The sequence below is a fragment of the mitochondrial genome of Vitis vinifera (genome assembly GCF_030704535.1).
Source record: "Vitis vinifera mitochondrion, complete genome".
NCBI classification, from domain to species: Eukaryota; Viridiplantae; Streptophyta; class Magnoliopsida; order Vitales; family Vitaceae; genus Vitis; species Vitis vinifera.
The window spans coordinates 575,001-580,000 of NC_012119.1; positions in this window are offsets into that span (position 1 = coordinate 575,001).

Genomic DNA, 5,000 nt, shown 5'->3' on the forward strand with positions numbered 1-5,000 from the left:
CTCTATAGAGCCCGAAAGACTTATTCCGGAGTTCGGGATCAGATCAGATTCGGAATCGGAGAATAGGAACAAGAGGAACGAAGTAGCTCGCCTAAAAGGAGAGGAACGACTTCAACAAGAGGAACTACTCTTTACTTCGATAAAGAAAGAGCTTTATAAAGAGAGTTGCTTACTACGAAAAGCAAGATGCCCCACTAATCTTATTTTATTGATCACTAGCCCTTACTCTCTGTCACTGATTCAAGAACGAATACCGAGCGTTCCCTTGCCGGTCAAACATTTAATATAGGCTGATGGCTTTACATCGCTAAAGAATCAGTAATTGACAGCAAGAACTAAGAATCAATAAAAAGTACCAATTAGATTGGCAATGTGCGCTCCTGTGGGAGTCGAACCCACCGCATAGGTGCCCTGTTCTACCGAGAGATGAACTAAGGAGCGGCAACTCCTACATTTCTGAACGACCGAACAAGGAAATTCTCTGAGCTCGGTCAAAGATGAATACAATTCGAAATGAGTGCACCGAGAACGAACGAAAGAAACCTGACCAGGAGTTCCAATCCACCTTAGTATCTTCACCTTTATGCCACATCGCAGCCTCGGAAAGAAAGCGGGAATTAGCTCAAGTGAAAGGGCCCACCTCACCACGACCCCCATCATTATTGATTAGTGCCCCCCCGGCTCTGCCATTCGCGGCGGACTCACTTTTCGGTCACTCCACTATGGCGAAAGTCCCGGAAATATGTCTGTACGTCTCTAAAGTATGGGCTTTGGTGCCCCTCCGCTTGGAGACTACGGAGGATCTCACCCATTTTTTCCCCCCCGTGCTCCTCTTCCAGCATTTCGGCGAGCCGCTCCGCCTGGAAGCCACCCGGAACATGCGTGCGCAGTTCTCTGAACAGTTCCTGGAGGCGGTCCGCTATATTCTCGTGGTTGGTAATAAGCTGGCGAACCTCCTCGTAGGACGACTGACTAATCGCCATCGACGGCGTCGCGGCATCGCCAAGCCTGCCCCTTACTTCATCAATTGGCTGATCCGCAGGCCCCGGTTGCTCCACGACCAGGGGTGGTTGATCACCACCCAGAGCAGTAAGGTGTACGGGCGGGATTGGTTGACCGGGAGCCTCCCCTCCTTGCAGCTGCTGCCCCTGGTTTGGGACCGAAGATGATGCCTCTCCCTGGTTCCCAAAAGTCTCTTCAATCCATGAATCGCCCGTTGAGATTGAGGGTAGGGGAGAGGAGGACGAGCTTGCTGCGCCAGAAGCTCCTGACGGCACCATCATCTTACCCAGCTCGGGATCCCAAAGAAAAATGGCTGCTAGAAGAAAATCTCCGCAACACCACCCGAGCCGACTAAAGAGGAAGTGGAAAGATCTGCCCAGTAGCATTGATTTTATCTTAACCAATAGGATATTCCAATCTAAGCCGAGTACTAGAAAGCCAGAATAGCATACGGTGAGTAAGGTAACAAGTAATAAGACAACTGTCGAGATTCTGACCGAAACATTAGACATTCCATGCCCTCGAAAGTCCATAGCTCCATTTTATATTATTAAATTAGAGTATGGTACTACTGAAGTGGTTTTTTCTCGTCGTGTCATATCATATCTAGACCTTACTTCTTTGCCCAATCGGGGCTTCGCCACATCGGGGCTACGGGATTCGAACCCAATTCTTCCACGACCCCCTCTTGATCGCTTTTGTATGGGGCGCGGTATTGTAAGAATGGCTTTCCTCATTAGCGCCTAGCCTCTTAAAATGAAAACCCCCAAAAAAGAGGAACGAACAGGCATTTTCGGGGAGTAGCCTTTCTTTCTTTTCTTTGAATCCGACTTCTTTTTCTGGTTTCTATCCGGGACCTTTAGTTGCAGCACACTTTTCTCTTTTCATAAGAATCACTAAGATCGTAGTTTCCCTTAAGACTCTCTTCCCACCGCAACCCTGTAAACTACTCAACATTGAGATAAACTCCTTGTTTAGAAACGGATTCTGCTAGTGCAATACTGAGAATTATGTAGGCAATAAAGAAGGCCATTGCCTTTTTCCTACTCCCGGTGTCCTGCTTCAATTAGGGTACTCAAAATCTCATATCATTCAATCTTTTGACACTGATAGGAGCGAATTCGGGATGGATCGCCGCTTCTCCCATATATATGAAAATGCTTTGATCTGCCTTTGCATGTGCGAATTACTTTTCCATAGTGGCTCTGCAAACCCTGCGTTTTTGCTACTGATTGATGAGCTCAGGGCTGGGAGAACTCTAGTGCCGTTTGTGCTTGCAGAGATCTTGCGTGGCTTGAATCTTTGGTTGAACGGCGTGACTAGGCCTTTCTCTGGTTCAGGTGCCATCCTTCAGGTTTGGTCCCATCTCTTTTATATCTGCCCTGTTTTCCTTCCACAAATCTTCTGGGACTAGCTGCAAAGCCTCTTGTTTGCCCAAGGGATTGACGAGGCATTTTCCCTGCATTGCACAGATATGGTTACGCGAGCACTTTGGGATTCATGAGCCTCTCCCATCTCAGTACCTTAATCGGACCAACTTAACCGAATGCATTCTGCACTTCAATCCGAACCCCTTTATCCGTACTGAATCTGAAGCTATCGTATGGCTTGAAACGCGGAGTCCATTGTGTGGAAATGCCGTTGGCTTCATGACGACCCCATCGTCGGTTATGACATTCATGAAGGTCTTCCTCTTGCAGGCTTGCATGGGGCGGTAGCCTATTACCCCACACGCTTTCTTCGCCAATTCGGGTTAGTTCCGGATGTTCCTGCAATCCCGGATATGCCTGAAAGACCCTGGAATTCATCTTCCCTTTGGGTGAGGGGAAATCCAGTGTGTTAGGTTTTTGGAGGCTTCGTCAAACGGCCAATGAGAGGAGATATATAGGCGCAGTCGTTCGCCCAGTGTTTCCCCTTCATATGAGTGTTGGATTCGGGAGACAATGGCTGAAGAACGCCAATCAGTGCCTGAACTTTCGCTTCCCATGCTTAACTTGAACGCTCACTATTAACTTGCACTGTCACTTTCAAGATTCACTTTTCACTTTCACTTTTCAATCTTACTTTGAAATCTGAACTTTAAAGATGAAAAAAAGCCCTTTCTCCTCCTCTCCTTTGAAGCATTGGGACATCGAACTAGAACCTGAATTTTGACTAGTAAACCAGTGAAAGCAGTTAAAGATCCTAAATATATATATAAGAGCTCCTGGCTGATTTCCCCTAGCTTATGGTGCAGGTCCTACTACTGCTACTGGTATGTGACTGGGCGCGTCAAGCAAGTACTTTTTCTATTAGCGGACAGTGGATGAAAGACTCTTTCGGGTGCCTTGTGGCTAATGCATGGGACAATGGAACTTAGGCCTGGCCTTCTAGCCAGAGCCCTTATATGGGCTTCATTTATTCCTATTCCTGCTTCAAGCTTGGGAAAGTGTGCTTACTTCGGGGATGAAGAAAGGGAGGCAAAAAAGGCTTAAACAAAGGCTTATCGGAAATAACCCCTTGGAAAGTCTTCTCTCGATGAGGGCACAGGTTCATGAGATCATAGCCCGAAAGGAACTTACGAAAGCCTGACAATAGGACTATTGGACGAAGGGCGTGCCGAAAGGGGCTTTCTAGCTAGTGCGCGCATCCGGCTGCTGCTTGTTTACTTGGCCCTTCTTCTTTCAATCAGCCAGCTCGACCATAGGTAGAGGAGCTTCAAGAAGTGTAGGGAACTAAAGCCCCGTTGTTAACAGAACTACTTTCCGTTGTAATAGAATCCATCCGTATAAATTGTTTCATAATATATATTCTATTGATGACACCTGTTGGATTACTTCCGAAAAGCAAGTCCTTAGGTGTAGGTATTTCCTTCCTCTCGAAAGGTTAGCTAGCTCGACTTCCTGTCCAGTCTGCCTTTGAAGCCTAGTTCCCATTTCCTTCGTGTATAAGTGAAATCGGTCTTAGTTGGATGAATAATCTAGTTCTTACTACGGTTAAGCAATGCTCTTCGCTGCGGGAAGAACTTGAGAATCACTTTCCTTTGCTGGTGCTTTAGGTTCACTTCAGTAGTTCGTAAGCCTTCAGTTCTTGCTCTTCCACTGGTTACCAGCTTATGACCTGCGGGTAACTAAGGTTCTACTCTTTCTGGGGGAATTGCTCCCTTTATTTTTCGTTAATCCTTTTTTTATCCGGAATTTCTCCTTATTTTTTCGTTCAATTGGTGGAAATCAAGACAAAAAACCGGGCACACGATGGCAGGATCATCCCCTAGTGAACCGGGATTAGGTAGGTGGAATAGTGCAACTAGGGCGGGAGGGCTTTAGCACTATGAGAGGCATTTGGCGCGAGTTAGAGTGACGATCATGCTTTTGAGAGTGAATGTCCCGCATAAGTGGAAGTGGTTGGAACGGTTTCCTATTCCTATCGAGCAGCTGAGCCAGTGAGAGCAGTCGAATCAGTCTAGTCCTTCTTGGTTTCATCATCGGAAATCGCAAGATTGGGTCGAGCGGCAAGTCAACTTGGTGCTGTCAAGGCGGTTGAGAAGTCTCGTAACGGAATGGCTAGAAAGAGAAGGGCTCTTTTCTCTTCTTTTCCGGGCGATGAATCAATCTTTTTTCCTTCAAGTTTAGTGAAAAACTCTCCTCGACGAATTTGTAGAGATGCTGGCGTGCCTCCTGCCAATGGGAATGACTTAGATAACGAGAATCCCTTTCTTAGTGATGGAACACAAGTCTCAGTGCCCACGTCGATGCCTTTCTGTTACTACGCTAGTAGGTCGCCACCCAAACGCTATAGGCAGGTCCTGGTTGGTCGAAGACGCATGGCTTTACGGCTTTGACAAGGAGTTTGTTCGGTGAGATTTATTGGTATTGCCAATCCACTTCGGACAGGGGAAAGATGCGAAGAAGCTACCCTATCAGGACAACAAGCAGTCAGTGAGTGAGCGCACTGCTTTGTCCCAGGGAGAAAGTGAGAGCGCACCTTTGTGTATCAAAAGAGCGAGAGCGCACCGTTCA